Source organism: Equus asinus, chromosome 5 (genome assembly GCF_041296235.1).
Source record: "Equus asinus isolate D_3611 breed Donkey chromosome 5, EquAss-T2T_v2, whole genome shotgun sequence".
In the NCBI taxonomy this organism is placed as follows: Eukaryota; Metazoa; Chordata; class Mammalia; order Perissodactyla; family Equidae; genus Equus; species Equus asinus.
The window spans coordinates 28,822,491-28,841,461 of record NC_091794.1 but is presented as its reverse complement, the minus strand read 5'-3'; the positions used below and the strand labels follow the sequence as shown (position 1 = coordinate 28,841,461).

The window sequence follows — 18,971 nt, the reverse complement described above, 5'->3', positions numbered from 1 at the left end:
CTGGTGAAGCTGGGGAACAGTGGGCTGACAGGGCCCCAAGGGAAAAGGAAGTGGCCCTGGTTCCACCCACGGCACCCCAGCATCCTGCCTCAACCGCCCTGCTCCCACAGCTGCTGCGTGATGAGTGCTATCACTTACTGTACTCTTTCCAGGGTCTGAGATGGTGCCAGGGGCCCTGGGGTCCCAGCTGGATGATGAGAAGGTGTGCTTGAGTACTACTATGAGGTGCAGAGGAGATGGAAACGGAAGGTGGTTTCCTTTGTGGTTCCCAAACTTTAGGCTAGGACCCAGGTGCGATATTGAGATTTCTGTGTTAAAGAGAAACCACAGGCCCAAAATGGCGTCACTTGCGCTAAAGCCCACGATACCAAACCTAGATTCAATACCTGACCTAACTGCAGTTTTGACCTTCCCAAGAAATGCAATCTTAATCAACCAGTCTGGAATTTTCTGGTCAGTACCAATGAGGTAATCTGGCACGTGGAGCCTCTCCATCTCACACAGAAGCAGAAATTTGCATGATAAAACCTTTGCATTCTCTTCCCCCCAAAGAGAAGATGTCCTGGCCCGAGATAATCCTTTCTTTCCTTTTGCTAATAATTTCCTTGCCCCACTCTTCTTCCTATAAAAACCTTCCACTTTCTATTAACTCCTCCCAGTATTTCTCTATTTGCTGGATGGGATGCTGCCCAATTCATGAATTGCTTAATAAAACCAATTAGATCTTTAAATTTACTCAGTTGGATTTTGCTTTTTAACATAAGAAATATATACTTGGTCATTCAGACGACCAAAAGATATCTCTCATATATATTTGGTCTTCATTCAGTTCCCGGCTCACAGCTCCCAAAACCCTAGGAGTTTCCTAAGTGTCGACAGTGATAAAGGTATCTTTTGTTATGTGAATGAGGAAGCACCTAAGGACCGGGGCTGGTTGCCAGGAGAACCAACCATGTGATTAGAGGGTTGGAATTTTCAGTCCCACTGCCTGTCCCCCAACTCTGTGAAGGGAAGAGGGGTTGAATCAATCATGCCTATGTAATGAAGCCTCCATAAAAACCCAAAAGGAGAGGGTTCGGAAAGCTTCCGGGTTGGTGAACTTGTGGCGCACCTGGAGAGAGCGAGCATGGAAGCTCCAAGCCCTTTCCCCATACCGTGCCCTACGCATCTCTTCCACCTGGCTGTTCCTGAGTTATAGCCTTTTATAATAAACAGGTGACCCAATAAGTAAAATGCTGCTCTGAGTTCTGTGCACTGCTCTAGCAAATTAACAGAAACTGAGAAGGGTGTCCTGGTCACTTCTGACCAGAAGTACAGGTAACAAATTGGACTTGTGACTGGTGCCTTAAGTCCAAAGAGGAGGTCATGGGAACTTCCAATTTGCAGCCAGTCAGTTAGAAGCACAGGTACCAGCCTGGGCTTTTCACTGGTGTTGGAAAGTCAGGGGGGCATGTGTAGGGGGTCCTGTAGGAATGAACGCTTAACTGGTGGTATCTGACGAACTCTCTGGGTAGATAGTTTCAGAACTGAGTTGAATTCTAGGACACCTTGCTGGTGTCCAAAAATTCCTTGTTGTACGTGCGGGAACCTCCCCCACCAGCCGGACGCTGAAACTGAGTCTCAGAACACTCAAAGACTACCTATGTATGAATTTATCCTATTTATCTCAAATCAGTTGTGAATTAAAATTTTAATGACCAGACGTACTCCAAATAAAGCTTCCTGGTTGGCCTGGACAAAGGCCTGGCCTCCTACTACATAATTTGAACTCTGCCTTAAAGTGAAGCCTCCATCAACTTGTTTTCAAAATAAACTGCTACTTAATATTTTTTTTGTAACTGTACTCCTCATAAATTGAGGCAACCAAACAGCATCATCACTTTTCCTACCCAATCCCCTGACCAAAAACAAGATTTGCTGTTCTACTGATGTTCAAAAATCTCACTTAACTGTCTCACCCTCACCAGATCTAACAGTGGAAAATGAAAAAAAAAAAACAAGGATAGTAGCAAAAGTAAACTTCCATAACAACAATCAATAATCAGCTTACTATTTCAAACAACTTCCAGGAACTGATTTGCCTTTAAAAAGGGTTGCACAATGAGAATGGGATGCCCACATAAATTTATTTTGGCAACCATGGCCTATTCAGCAAATCGACAATCTTCCTAGGAAAAGAATGCCACATATATTCCAGCGAAACAAAGTTAATACACGAACTTTGGTAGAGAGGCTGAGTTCTGGCCAAAGGAAGAGGATTTTTAACTAGGTAACTGCCCTTCAAAAGACAATCAAAACAGAATATCTTCACTTTAGCAACAAAGCCTCTAGAAGACAGCGTTCATTTTGCAATAATCTTTAACGTTCCTGCATTTCTTAGATTTTTAAGAAATTCTAACTTCCTGACTCATGAATCTAAAATAGTCATTCCATCTACAAATGTTCTACTCATTTAGTTCAGAATCATGTGTAGGAAACACAGGTTTCTGTTTCTAGGTTTAAGACTTCATATTCATTCATTTTGCACTAATATAACCACTAAATACAGCTCCAAGACACTGACGATTAAAAGTAGTTAATTATGTGAGTGATTCATACCTCCTATGTCCAGATGTTTCTGTCAGATCTATGGGAAGAAGAAACGATAAACACCTGTCACAAACGCTTTCCAAACTGGGAAGACCCGAAGTGAGTTACTGTCAATCCCCAACCTGAGTCCCTCGCCATCCCTCCCCTCGAAAAAAAGAGGTCAGACATCCACCTAACTTTGCGAAGAGAAAAGGGAGGAGGAAAGGCCCTAAAAAACGTGGCCACGCAAGTACTGGAGGAGAGGGCCCTGGGTTTTTCTAGTCCTCACCACCAGATTCAGAGCGAGAGCCCTTAGGCAAGTCAGAAGTCACTTTTCCTCTCTGGGCCTCACTTAAGTTTATCTAAAATGCAGTGACTGGCAAGGAGCTCTACGACTCCGCGTCTAAGGACGAACTCGAGATTCCCTCAGTCAGCATCCGCAGAAAGCCATCAAGCGCCCAGCCAATGCCCCCACCTTCGACCACACCATCTCCCGACTGCCTAAAAGGGCTGGACCACCACCCCACTCCCAAGCCCCAACACATACTCGCCCTCCACGCCAAGCAGCGTGTCCAAACCAGGCCTTCACACCCACAACGTGGATCCCTCCTAGCCTCACCTGTCCCAGACAGATATTCCGCGGTCCGCGCGCTCCCCTCCCCATCCCACCCCCCATACACCTTCCCCGAGAAGGGTTGCCCGATTCCGGCCCGAGGAGGCCGCCTATAAGCTCACCTGGTACCCGCCACCCCTGACACCACCATTCACCTCCTCCGACCTACCCCATCATCATCACCACCACCACCACCACCACCACCACCCGCTCCACGCCCCACTCACCCTGCCTGCTGGCGCCCGGGGAAAGCTGGGGCCGCTCTTCGGCGGCCTCCCGGCCGGAGCAGCCGAGGGGCAGCGGGGGGCCGGGGCCGGGGCCCGCCGCTGTCGCCGCCGCCGCGCCTCGCGTCAGCCCAGCCCCATCGCCCTCGGCCGGCGCCGGCGGCCGCGGGTCGCTCGGGCTCGAGACGCCGCCGCCACCGCACGCTGCGGCTGGGGGTGAGGCGAGGGAGGCGCCGCGGCGGGGCCGGGCCGAGCCGGGCGCAGGGCCGTCCGCGCCCTCCTCCTCTGCGCCCGCAGCGGCGGCGTGCAGCCGGGGCGGGCGAGAACAAGGAGGGAGGCGAGGGGGAGGCGGCAGGGGAGGGGGGCGGGCTGCACTCCGAAACGGCCTCCCGCCCCCAGCGACGGAGCGAACCCCCCTCCCCTCGGCGGCGAGGCCGGGCTCACGCTGCGGGGAAAGCCGGCGGGCGGGCGAGCGGAGAGCGCGCGCGCGGCGAGCTCGGGACTCCCGCGCCGGATGTGAGGTCACGTGATGGCCTCATCCCAGCGCCGAGGGCGGAGGGGCGCAGAGGGGACGTCAGGAGGGGCGGGACCAGACGGAGGGGGCGGGGCGGGGCGCAGGCCCCGCCACCCCCTCGCCGTTAGCCCCCCAGGCGGGCGAAGACCAGAAAGGGTAAGGAGGGCGCCCCAAAAGAGCTGGGTGTTGGCGGGAAGAGGGTTGCTAATGGAGGATGCCTTTTTTGGCAGGAGGAGGTGGAATTCGCCACTCTGGCCGTGCAAAGACACGATCATAGTCCAAATCCCCATTTTACGAACGGGGAAACTGAGGCCCAGGGAGGGGTCTAGACTAGACTTGCGCAGAGTCTGATGGAGAGAAAGCCAGATACTGGCTCCCAATCCAGGTCTCTCGTTTCTTAACAACACCCTCCCCACTCCGAAACAAACAACCAGAAAACTACGTGTAATTCGCCTTTGACAACCGGCTCGGCGCCCGGCCTCGGGGCGGAGGACTGGGAGGCGTCCCCAGGAGAAAGCTCCCACGCGCCCACTCCGCCGCCTCCGGCGGGAAGGAGTCTCTTGCGACAGTGTTGGATGCAAATTAAATACTTCCCTCCGCAGAAGCTTTATCTGGAGGCCGGGCCCCGGCCGGATATACAAATCACCAGTTTGGTTTTCGCGGCGTCCCTTCGGCGCGTTTAGGGACCTGCTGCTCCGGGCTCCGGCCATGTTTCGGCCCTGAGTCTACCTCGCCCGCGCCCTTGAGGCCCGGCCATCGCTGTTATTGTTATTCCACCTTGTCGCTAACAGAGCTCTGAGCTGCTTGAGCGTAAAGAAGGGAAGGGACGGCACGCGCGCGGCCCCTGGTCCAGCGCGCTTGGGGAGACCTCGCTGGAGGCAGGGAACGTTCAGGTTCTGGTTCGTAGCACATGGCGAGCCTTCTCGGGGGCTGCCACCCCTGATCCGCGACGCATGGTAACACCTCATCTGAGGCAGCACACCGCCCCCCCCCCCCAAGTCCACGGCACCGATGTCACCTCGCCGGGAGGCAGGCACACGCTGCTCCTGGCCGCCCTGGGCTGTGCGGAGCTGGACAGTCGGCGCATTTCCTCACACCACGTGGCGTGGACGCGCTCTGGACCGAGATGGAACTACACCCCTCTTCCTATCCCTGGGCTACGTCTCACCGTTTGTTTGTTTCAAGTCTCGTGATCTTCAAATGATTAAATGAGATGAGGGGTGTGGAAGTGTTGGGCAAACTGTAAGAAGCTGTCTCTGCGGGGATGAAGTCTCCTCCTCCACCTTTCCCAGCTGCTTGGCTCCTGGCTGTTTGCCCTCAGCCTTTAAACAAGCTCAAGTCCCTCAAGTCCTAAAAACAAAACTATCGAGCTAACCCTGCGCTCGAAGTGCCCACTCCAGCTAGCTTCCAAGTGCTTCTCTCCCTCTCATGGAGACCACTTCAACAGTGGTCCCTGTCAGCTGTCTCCACTTCCTCATTTCTCAACACTTGGCACTCTGGCTCGTCCTCCCCAAACACACAACCTTCCATTACCCTGCTCAGGCGACAGTAACCCATGACCTTCATTTTCCCAAATCTGTAGGCATTCCTCAGTTCTTAGCTCTCTGGCTCTCTCTGCTACATTTGACACCTCACATGACTGTCTCCCACCTTCTGGCATCTCAGTACTGCCTTGGCTTCCAAAAGAGTGCACTCTCCCGATTCTCCCCTCTCAGTAAATAAAGCTGCTGCCTCTCTTGGTGGCATCCTTAAGTGCCACCAATTATGAGTCTGCACCTTAAATGCGAGACTCCACTCTAAGCCCACAGCTCTTCTCCCCGCACTCTTGGGAAATCACCTCCACCCATCATCATCACCATGGTTTCAACTGCCAAATCAGACATTTCCAGCCTATACCTCTTCCACAAAAGTTAGACCCAAATATCCAACTGCTTGCCAGGCAGCTCTGTCTAGATATCTCAGGGGTACCCCAAACTCAGCATGTCCAAAACAACTCATCCTCTGCCTCCATAGCAGCCCCTCCCTCCGCTGTTGACACCACCATCTACAGGCATCAGAATCGGAAAGCTGGGAATGAGTGAGTCATTCTTGATTCAGCCCTTTGCCTTATGCCATCACTCGTCCTATTTATTTCACCTCCTTAGATCTCTACCTCAAATCTCTGCCTCCATTCCTACTGGTGGGAGTTCCAGCCATCCTTTCCAGCCTGAACCGTTGCAGCAGCCTCCTAAAGTCTCCTGCAGACAAACTCAGCCTCCATTCAGCCTCCAGAGCGAACTCTCTAAAATGCGCTTCTCTTTAAAATCCTGCAGAGGTTCCCCTGGCTTCTGGCCGCAGTGCGGACCTACAAGGTATCCAATACAAACCTCGCAGTGCCCTCAAGCTTTTAAAAGACCACAAAGAGCCCCAGACTTCAAGAAGCAGCCAAAATCCTCAAAGTAAGGCAACACACAGCCAGGCAAGGGAACGCTATAGGAAGAAAAACAGTGATTGAAATATTTCTAAAAATTCCCTGCTACAGATGTTTTGGGTATGGAAAGAAGAGAATGTGGACACGGGGGGGAGGAGATGCTGAGTCACTGGGAAAGGCTTGAGCATGTTTATAGGCTGAGGAAAAAACAGAGCCAGGAAAGGAGGAGAAGCCCAAGACAGAGAGAAAGACAGTGAAGCGAGTCTTGAGAAGTCCTGGGAGGCTTGCTGATCTCCGCCCAGGATGATTCTGGGCCTGGGCCCAGCCCTTCCCTCCTTTGATCCTACTCCCTTTTTAAGACCCAAGCCATGATCACAACCCAAGACAGGTAACAGTCCTCCTAGTAAACTCTAATTTACCTTCCACGGACTATTTCACATCTCCTCCATCCTCAAAAGCCCCATCCTTGCTTGCCTTCCCCTCTCCAGGTCACCTTACCTCCTGTTTCACTGAGAAAATGCAGACCATCAAGAGGGAACACCCACGGATCTACACATTAACCCACATCAGCATCCGCTGTCTCTCCCTCACTCCAGTTTCTGCCAAGGGGCAATGCCCCCTCCCAAGAGACCTAACCCTTCACAGGTACAGTCCTGGCCTCCCAAAGGTCACCACTGTTGCCAACTCCAAGGGACACTTTTCACACCTTATTTTTCTAGCCTTCTCAGCGACATGCATTTCCCGTTCTTGAAACACTTTTCTTTTAGTTTGGATAATTCTCTTTTGGAATTCCTCCTTCCTCTTCATTGACTCCTTCTCAACCTACAGTGGGTGCTTCCTCTATCCTCCCTCTAAACGGTGCTCCTTCCCAGGGCTCAGTCCAGGGCCCATTTCTCTCTGTACACAAGTTTTATCATTTGTCCTTGAATTGTCTATCAACCTTACAAGAGTGGTGGATGGGGTTCAGGGGCTCTATAAACTCCTTAAACTGAATACCAATACTTTTAAAGGAAGAAGTCTAGCTTTCCTCAGCTTCTCAAAGCTGTCTGGGTCCCAAAAGAAGGGTAGGAGTGCTGACACACAGGCATTCCCCCAGTGACCTCATCCACCACGGCTGTAGCTAATGTCTGTAAGTACGTTAATGACTCTCAGCCGTATACTCGAAGGCCAGCTCTCTCTTCAGAGTCCTGGCCATACCTCCCTATCACCGTCACATGATGTCTCACTGCTGCCTCGTAAATTCACTTATCCAAAACTCAACTCTTGCGCTTCCTCCCTAGACCAGCTGCTTTCCCAGGCTTCTCCACCTTAGCAAAAGACACTGTCGCCCACCCAGCTGCTCAAGCCAGAAACCTGAGAGTCATTCTTTCCAATACAATGCTAAGTCCATTTCCTACCCTCCCACATCTCTCCATCTCAGCTGCCACTAGAATAACCCAAGCCACCTCCATCTCTCACTTGGGACTACTGCCTTAGCCCCCACCTGATTTCCCCACTTTGACCCTTACCCCCTTCCAGTCCATTCTCACACAGCAGCCAGAGGGTACTAGTGTGTGTGTGACTTGGAGCACAGCTCTTGATGAAGGCTTTCAACTGCTTCCCATTTCACTGAGAATAAAATGTGAATTTCTTTGACCTACAGTGTCCAGTGTTGGATGTGGCCTGCCCATTGCTCCCCCTTCACTGGCACTCCTCTACCCTCACCCTCCTCCCGCCGCAGATCTCCTTCCCTATCTTACCTCATTCCAACCACAGCAGGCCACTTTTCAGTTCCTCAAACACTCCAAGCTCTTTCCTGCCTCAAGGCCTTTGCAAAACCTGTTCTTTCTCTCTTCCCTTTTCCCTTGCCCCGCTCACTCTTAAAGTTCAGCTCTTGGCTTAAAAACAGATAGTTCTTGAAAAAGGCCTTCCCCAGCCACTCATTCCTTCCTTTATTTTCTGATGACCTCCATTATTTTCTTTATAACGATTATCGGAATTTTAATTACCTGTGAGTTTATGTATTTAACACCTGCCTCTCCCACCAGACTTCAAGCTCTGTGAAGATGGGGACCAGTTGTAGCTCCAGAATTTTTCTAGAAGGGCCTTAAAAGTAGCAATCTCTTTGGAAGAAGAACTGAGGGTTTTTCTTAAGGTGTTTGCATGACACTTTTTAAGATTGTCCATTTTTGTAAGTGGGGGAAGGAATTATGGGGAAGGGGCACGTAAAGCATCCCCCCTGGCCTCCCCCCCAAGCTATTTTTTGGTGCTGCTACTGGCAGAGACTGAGTTGGTTTGCTTTATCACCGTATATCCAGCACTAGATGAAGCCTGGCATATGGTAGATGTTTAAATGTTTGTAGTCTGATGAATGAATGAATGAATGAATTTACAATCTCAAACATCATCTTCAAATGTCTTTCCTAACTCCCAGGCTAAGAATCCCTCTCCTGTGCATCTTTTTCACTGCATTTACAACCTTGAATAAGTATCTGCTTAGTATCTTTGTCTTCTGTCACTCTATGTCCTATTTATGTGTTTGTTTCTACAGTTCTAAATATTTTCATGTGTTATTTGATCATCACAACAATGCCAATACTAAAAGTAATAGTTACTATTATCTGTATTTTTTTATAGATGAGAAACTGAGGAAACTTTACATGTATGAGTTCATTTAATCTTTCAAACAATCCTAAGAAGTAAGTACTATTATCATCTCTATGTTTACAGATGAAACTGAGGAAAACGTAAAGTCCCATTTTACAGAATAGAAAAAGATGTTTAATAGCTCACTCAAGGTCGCAGAGCTGGTAAACAGCAGCACAGCCAGGATTCAACCCAGGCAACTTGGCTCCAGGGCCAAACTCTTCATCAGTATGACTGAACAAAGCCATAGTGACCCATCCTCTGGGATCCAAAGTCTTTGGATTATCTGTTTAAACACCCAGACTCTGACTGCCTCATGAGCAAGGACCTAACTAAGCCATCTCTGGATCCTCAGCTCCTGGCCGAGACCCAGCCCATGATGGTGCTCAGTAATGTGTGCCGAGTAAGTGAGTAACAAATTATCATCAATTTTCACAACCACTAAGTCAGACTAGCAATGGAATGGTTAGGATTCCCATCTTACAGGGACGAAAAATGAGTTCCACAACTTCCCAAGAGGAGGTGATTCGTCTCACTGCCCCTTTGACTGACTTCAGCCCTCTTTTATGTTTTCTCTGCTGCTTCCATGAAAGGTTAGAGGACACGTGTTTACCTTAGGAAGACTTCACCTTAAGAGAGGCTAAAAAAAATGCCACAGTACTCCCTGTCTTTTCTGGAAAAGGTGGCCAGTGAAAGTATTTTGATTATAATGTTTGCTTAACAAGCTCTGTTTCCTTTAGCTCCTATGCCATTCTGTCCCTGTTTAGCTTGAACCACAGAGGCCTGTGTGTGTGTGTGTGTGTGTGTATTTTGGAACAGAACAGGGAGCAGAGCTGTGAGTCAGATGTCTAGAAATCAGAGTCCAGCGGCCACCACTGATTCATTTCTGTTGCTAAGCAAAATATGTAATCTTTTTTTTGCCTCTGCCACGAAACAACAGCCAGGGGCCCCACATTCTTCTCAGGCCATGGTGCCATAGGATATGTTGGGTCACACGCTGCTGAGTGTTCAGGGCGTAGGGCCCCTGCTGGAGGAGTGCTAGAAATCGGTCCTACAAAAGGAGGGAACTCCTGATTTGTAGCACCTGCCAATTTCGTGATGTAAATACCCCACCACGGCTAATTTCAAGCTACCAACAGTTTAGGTGGCTCACAAAATTCTTAGCAGAAACGAAATAACTTAGCAGTCTGCTTTAAGGAGCCAACAGAAACCAGCTCCAGCACACTGCCACTTATAGTAACTCCTCATGTGGACAAGAACAGGAGAAATACAAGCAGCCTTTAGATGATGGTTTTAGGGGCAAGGCCTGCCTCATAGGATGTTACAGGGAATTTCCTTGTATTTACATATAATGATTTCACCTCTGATGAGAAAAGACTAATTGTATTGGAGATGGGAAAACTAGGTATAATTCTTAGCATTCTTAGAAGTAACATGTTTATTTCTTTGAATTTCAATTTTAATAGGAAGACTATTACCGACCTCACAGGATGGCGGATTATCTAATAAACACATATAGCACTTACTGTCTGCTAGGAACTGTTTAAATACTTTACAAATTTACATACTTAACCTTTATAACAACACTGTAGAGTAAGTACTGTTATCAGTTTAGAGATGAAAAGACCAAAGCACAGAGAAGTTAACTAAGTTCTCTAAGGCCACACAGCTAGCAAGTAATAGAGCCAGGATTTGAACCTGGCTCCAGAGTCCATGCATGCTTTTAACCTCTAGGGCCCCAAGTCAAAGGCACCTGCCTGGTTTAATAAATAGAGTTTTATTGGAACACAGCCATGCTCGTTCATTTACATGTTGTCTGTGGCTGCTTTTGTGTTAGAGTGGCAGAGTTGAGTAGTTGTGGCAGAGACCATATGACCCAAAAAGCCCAAAATATTTACTATCTGGTTGTTTACAGAAAACATTGGCTGCTCCCTACTCTATGGTGTCCTGCCTATTTGTATAGGCTGACACAATGGTTATTATTAGGAGCCTGGTGGTCCCAAAGGTCAAGCTGGTTCTGAAATTGTGTTCTAGGCCAATAAGACAAGTGAAAAGTAATGTCAAGATTATAACCGTACCCTAGCATTTGTACTATAACAATTGTGTCAGTGAAATAGCATTAGGATGTAAACTTGAGTAACAAATAATCCATGAAAATGAGTATTAATAGAAATATGTGCTTTATGGGATCCTGATATCTCAGGGTTGAATTAATTCAGAGATTGTTCATCCCAACCCCAACTCTCCACTGGGGGTTGTTAGACTGGATTTCTGAAGTTGATGCTGTAAATCGCTCACCATCAGCCCTCAGGTCCTGCAGGATGAATCTCCTATACAGACACGGGCTTTTTGCTCTTTTATGGGGCTCAGGCAGCAGGCCCCCATCTCTATGCCTGTCGTTCTGTCTCCGAGGCAGTTCCTCCATGTGGCTGTTTCAGATGCCAAGCAGAGAAGCTCCTCGAAGCCTGTTACCCACTGTCCTCCTGGATCGTCATTAAAAACTTCCCCTGACCTTTGCAGCTACTTCCTGTGAGCCTCTTAGGGACTGCTTGTGACCTATTTTCAGAGCTGGCGGTTCTGGCTTCTAGAGCAAATGAGGAACAAGCCCAGCTACAGGTGGTCGACTGTTTCCTTTGGGCTCCTGGCACCAAGGAAGAATTGCTCACTGAAAGGATCGTAGGTCAGAAGGATGCCTGGTTGCCGCATCAGGGCGGTAGATTTTCATATAAACCGTGGGTCAGTATTCAGGATCGTCCGAAAGCTGTTATCTTCTGTTTGCTGAAGACAGTTTCTTCCTTATAGTAATAAAGAAAAAGAACCCATTGAATCTTCTTGTTGGTTTTTTTTTCCTCAAAGCAAAGATGCCTCACCAGAATTGGTCAATTAAGGAAATACTGATTGAGCTCCTGAGTGGAAGTCCCATTGCCAAAGAATTTCTTTCATAAACGTTTCAAAAGTGAGTTGATCCAAAACGCACCTCCACCGTGAGGTTACCTGTAATCTAGTCTAGGAAGCAGAATCTAAGCACCCCGAGGTTCTGCAAATTTCATAAGAGCTGCAGGCACAAAATGAAAGAGAACAAGGCTTCAAGGTGGAGAACACCAGGAACGTCTGGCTGTTTCCACCTTGTTCTTTGTCTCTACACTCCTGACATACACTGAAATAGCTCATAATTACCACGAAGACAACCAAAGGGAAACCTCTTGGGGCTTTACCAAAAATTTCCTTTATAATTTTTTAAGCTCATGTGATTTATTTAGGGTCCCTTTAAATAAATTTATGACCTTGGTTTCATTTTTAAGGTGTATGTAAATTTTAAAAAGACTCAGGACTCTAAAGATCTCAAATATTCCTTCAAGGGGTCCCTAATAGCTCCTTTGGGTTCTTGAAATACTTGATTTTATCTCTTTATTAGAAATTACGTTTTCCCACAAATAAAAATCACGCTCAGCTCCACCCTCCTCCATTCCAATTCAAATATGAGCAGACTGATTACAAGCTGCAAGAGAGAAGGTATAGTCGACTCACCTTTTTATCCCCCACGACATGTGGCCACAGAAGTAGGTGATCAATAATTGTTACTATTGCTATGAAACCTCCATGAAAACAGGAACTTTCTCTATTTTGTTCATTCCTATAGCCCCAGTGACTAGAATAACCACCTGGTGGTAGCCACTCAATAAATAGTGAATAAACTAGCCTGTAGTCTTAATAAATGTAGGGAAGGAGGTTTAGAATTCTTAACATTTTTTTCAGTAAACTTGGCCCTCCTTGTAAGAGTCAGGGATTAATCAGAGAAGGAGAATCAGTAGGAGATATATATTGAGAGACTTATTGCCAGGAATTGGCCTACAGGCTGGATGGGGCAGGCGAGGCAAGGCTGGAATCTGCAGGGCCGGTCCTCCGGGAGGGCAGACTAGAACTCTTAGATGGAATTTCTGCTTCAGGGAAGCCTCAACTCTATACATAAGGCCTTTCAAACAATTGAATTAGGCCCACCCACCTTATTGGGATAATCTCCCTTACTCGATTGTGGAATTTAAGCACATCTACAAAATACCTTCATAGCATAGCTCATCAAACCACGCTGAGGCAGCGTCCTACATGCCACAACTAGAAGGACCCACAAAGAAGAATATACAACTATGTACCGGGGGGGCTTTGGGGATAAAAAGGAAAAAAAAAAATTTTTTTAAAAATTCGAAAACACATTACAAAAAAAAAAATACCTGAAAACCAAAACCGGCGGAAGACATCACAAGAAAAGAAATCTACAGACCAATATCTCTTATGAATATAGACACAGATATCCTTAACAAACTACTAGCAAACCAAGTCCAGTAACATATGAAAAGGATTTTACACCGTGACCAAGTGGGATTTATCCCAGGAATGTAAAGGTTGGTTTTACATATCAAAATCATAAATACACCATGTAAATAGAATAAAGGGCAAAAACCACAGGATCATCTCAATAGATGCAGAAAAAGTATTGCAAAATTCAATACCCTTTCATGATAAAAACATTCATGCCAAAGTTTATAGCAGCCTTATTCATAATAACCAGTGAGTGGAAATAATCCAAATGTCTATCAACTAATGGGTGAATGAACAAAATGTAGTATATCCATACAAGGGAATATTATTTGGCAATAAAAAGAATGAAATATTGATACATGTTACAACATGGATGAACCTCAAAAAAACTATGCTAAGTGAAAGAAGCCAGACACAAAAGGCTACATCTTATATGATTCCATTTGTGTGAAATGTCCAGAATAGGCAAATCCGTGGAGACAGAAAGTAGACTAGTGTTTGCCAGGGGTGGGGATGGGAGGTGAGGGGGTGAAGAGAGGGTGACTGCTAATGTGTACAGGGTTTTCTTTTGGCGTCATAAAAATATTCTGAAATTAGATAGTGGTGATGGTTGTACAACTCTTGTGAATATGCTACAAACCACTGACTTTACGCTTTAAAAGTGTGATTTTAATGGTATGTGAATAATATTTCAATAAAGTTGTCAATTTAAAAAATAGTATATTTACAGGGGCAGGCCGGTGGCACAGCAGTTAAGTTCACATGTTCCACTTTGGTGGCCCGGGGTTGACCGGTTCGGATCCCAGGTGTGGACCTACGCACTGCTTGTCAAGCCATGCTGTGGCAGGCGTCCCACATATAAAGTAGAGGAAGATGGGCACGGATGTTAGCTCAGGGCCAGTCTTCCTCAGCAAAAAAGAGGAGGATTGGCAGTGAATGTTAGCTCAAGGCTAATCTTCCTCAAAAAAAAAAAAAAAGGTATATTTGCAAAGGGTTTTAAATAACATAGTAAGGATTCCAGGCCATGGTTCAGCTGTACCTTTACTTAAATCTTATATTCTTTCAGCTACTGTAATTCAATTCTCCCATCACATCAGACCATCAGAAGGTTCCAAATGAAATATTAATATTTATATTATGTGAAATATCATATTACTCTAGTGCCTCACGGAATCACCCTAACAGAGTTTCAACTAAATATATCTTTCCTATAATTTTTATCTAAGCTGCTATAATAGCCATATGGATCTTCCTTCTGCATCCTTTGCACTCATACTGAGAATACTGCACATCCCATCCTCACATCACTCACGTTCCCTGGATTATAAAATACTTTACGAAAATTTTATGTTTCATTTATTTTAGGAAAAGCAATGTCCCTTAGGAATTATCCTTTCTGATAATCAAAACTATGCAACTGATTGTAATTTCTTCTTCGCCTTGGAGGAAGCTCAGTCGTACGTTGATTGAAATGATTAACGTATCTGTATATCCATTTTTTTCTTTCTGTTTTTCTTCCTCTATTCATCATTTGCTGTTTTATGGCATGGGATTTTGGTGTCACCTCAAATCCCAACATTTAGTTGAAGGATTGGTTCAGGATTTTGGACTAAGGTTCAATGTTTAATTGTGCTTCACATCAAATCAAGGTTTCTCTACACCAGCACTGTTGACATTTTGAGCTGGATAATTCTTTGGGGTGGGGGAGGCCTGTCCTGTGCCTTGTAGGGTATCTAGCAGCATCTTCGCCTCCACCTGCTAGAAGCGAGCAGCAGCTTCCCAGTTTAACAACATAAAATGTATTCCGCTATTGCCAAATGTCCCACGGAGGACAAATTGCCCCTGATTGAGAGCCACTGCATTAAGCATCATTGAAAAACAGACTCTCACCACTCTTTCCAGTAAGTCTTGAGAAGTATCAGAAATTCATCACTCTAGATAGATAGGTAGGTAGATAGATAGATAAACAGATAGATTCATACTTTGCTCACTCACTTGGGAGGAATCAAGGACATATCGGCATTTGGTGTCTGTCCCTGGGGCAGAGCTGCTTCCCTGTAGATCTTCTCATTTTACAGGGAAAGAATTTTCTGATTATTTCATTTAAGCCCAGCAATCCATTGAAAGGAAATTATTCTTATTCCAATTTTTAGATGAGGAAACTGAGGGTCATGGAGTGAAAATGATCAACTTCAGGGCTAAACTCCAAATTCAGTGCTGCTCCTCTCACTGCTAGGGAAAGCTTGCCTCTCTCTCTTCTCTGTCTGTATGTAACCACGTCCTCCTCCCTAGGTCGTTAAACGTTAGGGATGGAGTCCTATAAGGCTAAGGTCTTCTAAAGTGTCAACCTCCTAAAATGGCACTTAATCCTGTCAATGCCTGGAAAATGGATTCTCTCTTCCCAGATTACATCATACTTTAACCTAGTTAAAACTCACAAATTTCCATTAGCTCTAACTTCCTGTTTACAGGAAATGCAGGGGATAGAGGAATGAGTTAGACACCAGTAGGGAACAATCAATCAAATCCAGAAGTGGGAACATTCTATGAGACAACTAGTCTGAACTCTTCCAAAAAGTCAATATCTTGAAAATAATCAAAAAACAGAGCCACGGAGGTGTTATTTTAGAATAAAATAGACGAACAAAACGTAACAATCAAATGCAATGTGTAAACCTTGATTGGAATCGTGGTAACATGTAAAAGTCATTCTTAGAATGAAGGGAATTTTGAATTTGGACTAGATATAAGATTGTGGAATCCATTTTAGTTTTCTTAGATGTGATAATGGTGTGGTATAAAAGGATTGTTCTTATTCTTAAGAGGTATTTGCAGAAAGCATTTTGAGATAAAGTCCCATGATATTTGCAACTTTCAAATGGGTCAACAACAACAAAACAGCAAAGATGGATAGATAGATAAAATAAATATAGTAACATATTAACATTTAAAAAATTTAAATGGAAGATATACAGGAGTTTGCTGTGCAATTCTTTCAATTTCTCTGAATGTATGAAATATCTTTATAATAGAAAGCTGAGGGGACAATAACAAGCCTTCTTAATGCACTGAGTGTTGAGTAACCCACAGATCACTTTGGGTGAGGGGTCTATGGTTAGGCTTCAATGACCCATGAACCCCCTACAGCCCTGAGCAACACCCAGAGTGTGGATGTAGCTCTGCCTTTCCCTGGGGAGAGGTTCTGTAACTCTTGTCCAATTTTTTCAAAGGAGACCCATGACTCCAGAAAGGCTGTAACCTTGAGGCTCGTCTGGGGATTTTAGGTCTGGTGGCTGCAGAAGCATGAGATTTTTGAACTTTGAGACATTTCCCTGCTGCTCAAATCCCATGCTGGAGACAGCTGCCTAAAGTCATAGGATCTTAGAACTGAAAGGAGCCTTAGGAATGATTTAATTCAACCGTGGAGACGGAAGCTCTGAAATAGGCCTTGTCCAACATCAGGCAATTAATTAACTTAGTGGTAGAGAGAGAAGGTCTGGTTCCCAGGTTTCCACTCGGCTTGTTCAAAGAACCAGCCTTGTTTGTCCAGTCACTTGACTGCTTCCAGTTTCTGTATAGACTAGAAAAGCCGACAAACATCCTTATGTAGGCTGCAAAGCCCACCTGACCTGCTTCCCCTCCCCCTTCCTCCTCTGACATCCCCTCCTACTATCCCACCCAGGCTCTCTCCTCACCTGCCACGTGGTCTCCTTGGGATTGCTCTGACACAACCAGCACATGCAGGCTTTCTCTCTGTTGCCCTTGCAGCTCTCTTCCTCCAAATCTTTGCTTGGCTGACTGCCCCACCTTCTTCACCCCTGCTCAGGTCTCTCCATGGGACTGACCACCTGTTTAATACTGCAACTCTCTCCACCACCACGTCCAACAATACTTGATCCTACTGTTTCACCTGTCACCTTCCAACACGCTGTGCAGTTTTCTTATTTATTATGCAATTTGTTTTTGTTATTTTCCGTATTGCTATATATGCTCCACAAGGGCCTTTGTCTCTGTGTCTTATTTACTGATTTTTCCCAAGTGCCTGGAGCCATGCCTGGCACAGAGAAGGTCCTACTCAATGCTGGAAATTTTTACTGAATCAATGAATATTCTCTCTTTGCAACGCAGGACTTAATTTCAACTTGTGTTGATAAAGAAGACCACAAAGAGGCAAAAACAATAAATCAGGTAGAAAAAGTGGGGTGAGGGGTTATCCTGGATGTTTTCATTATTTCAAAGGTCAGATTTAAGCTTTGCTTGGGTGAAATATATGAACAGGCATACGACCAGGAGCTTGGCCCTGTTTTACACAATGTCAGCTAGCTGCTGCTCGGTACACGAAAGAGATTACCAGCATCTCTTCCCACCTGAGGGCTTACATGTTGCAATTCTCTTGTACTCTAATAAGTTCCTAAATATTTAATACTTGAATCACTTCCTAATAGGGTGTTGATTTACTATATCACAAGCATATTTAAGAGACATCAGTTTAGGTTTGTTGGGATTAAGTTTAAAACCCAAAAGCTTAGCTTTCAGAGGCAAGCAAATGAAAAAACATTGTGTGCATGACACAGGGGAGCATTTACACATGAGCTAAGACTTGCAGCTGTGTTTTTCTAAGATCCCCACCTTTGCTTCGGGCCAACTGGGTTTCACATTGTTCTGAGTGTGTGAACAAAGCTGAGATGAACCCAGAGGGCTGGGCCCACTGTGGGGATCTGTGGTGGGTGCCCTAAGCAGTCACTCTGCAGTTTTCAAGCTTTGGAAGGAGTCTCTGACCTAGTATTTATGGAGACAGCTCCATTCTCATCTACAAGTGTGGATGTGGGTATTCGTTGCTAAATTTCTCCAGAAATTGAGGCTAAACTTCAGAGAGGAAAAGTGGTTGGCTTGTGACAACTCATCACTTGGTGTGTTTTGCCAGTAACTTTTCCTCATAAACACGTGTGTGTTATCTTACCGCCACTTCGTGTCGTAGGTGAACAAATGGACTGACTGCTGAGGGATTTTGATAAGCTCTGACAAAACGTGGTCCGATTTTCTTTCCCCATCCTCCACATGTTGGACACCTGCGCCTTTCAGAAAGTTTTCGCAAATCACAACATCCTTCTCTTCTCTGTGGACCCATCTCATGGCTTATTTTTCATACAAGGTCACTTGAATCACTGTAGGCCTCCGTTCGTAGTGACAAACCATTGCCTCTGCTTGCATATGTCTGGATTGCCAGACATAAGGAAAAGAGGTTTAATGAGAATTTCCTTTCTTACAAAACAACTTTCTGTTTTGTGATTGTTGTTGCCATCATTCATTGAAGAATTATGTAGTGAATGATTGCTGTGTGTTTTAGAATGTGCCGGGCACTGGAGAAACAATAGTACAAAAACACCGCTCCCATCCCAAGGAGGTTATAGTCTAGCCTAGTGAAACAGAAATAAGAAACCAGGAAATTCAGATGCAGAGAGATGCAACGAAAGAGGTAAGTACAGATCATTGTGGAGACTTCCTGAGCACGTAAGGAAGACTTTCAGTAGGAAACACCATGGGTGCAAATTTCCTAAATAGGAAGCAAGAATGAAGACAAATATCCATGATGGCGCTACCCAGATGAGGCACTACGAACATTTGCGTATTTCCTTTCAGGCACTTTAGATTCATTTTAACATAATTGTGCACATTCTGAAAGTAGAATCTCTTATCCTA

General features: G+C 45.8%; 1 protein-coding gene and 1 long non-coding RNA gene across 11 annotated transcripts in view; one reads left to right on the top strand and one right to left on the bottom strand.

Moving 5' to 3' along the window:
* ATP13A3 (ATPase 13A3) overlaps positions 1 to 3,592 on the bottom strand; it is an 81,532-nt gene extending 77,940 nt beyond the window's left edge. For 4 of the 7 annotated variants that reach the window (XR_011503215.1, XR_011503216.1, XM_070509157.1 and 1 more), the window contains exons 1-2: positions 3,409 to 3,548; positions 2,599 to 2,626 (exon numbers count right to left, since the gene is read on the bottom strand). The gene's annotated coding sequence lies outside the window, so the exon portion shown is untranslated. Of the gene's footprint in view, positions 1 to 138; positions 295 to 2,598; positions 2,627 to 3,408 lie in introns of those variants that run through there. The other 3 variants (XM_070509158.1, XM_070509161.1, XM_070509162.1) reach the window with 2 other exon arrangements.
* Positions 3,593 to 3,940: 348 nt separating this feature from the next.
* Positions 3,941 to 11,779, top strand: LOC106832579 (uncharacterized). 4 transcript variants are annotated; one of them, XR_011503218.1, is made up of 5 exons: positions 3,941 to 4,075; positions 4,150 to 6,717; positions 6,818 to 6,974; positions 9,039 to 9,357; positions 11,393 to 11,757. It is a non-coding gene; the product is annotated as an uncharacterized lncRNA (long non-coding RNA). The 4 variants fall into 4 exon arrangements; XR_011503217.1 differs by lacking the exon at positions 4,150 to 6,717 and having other exon boundaries at positions 3,982 to 4,075; positions 8,946 to 9,357; positions 11,259 to 11,778; XR_011503220.1 differs by lacking the exons at positions 4,150 to 6,717; positions 6,818 to 6,974; positions 9,039 to 9,357 and adding an exon at positions 8,946 to 9,007 and having other exon boundaries at positions 3,943 to 4,075; positions 11,259 to 11,779.
* The last annotated feature ends 7,192 nt before the right edge of the window (positions 11,780 to 18,971 follow it).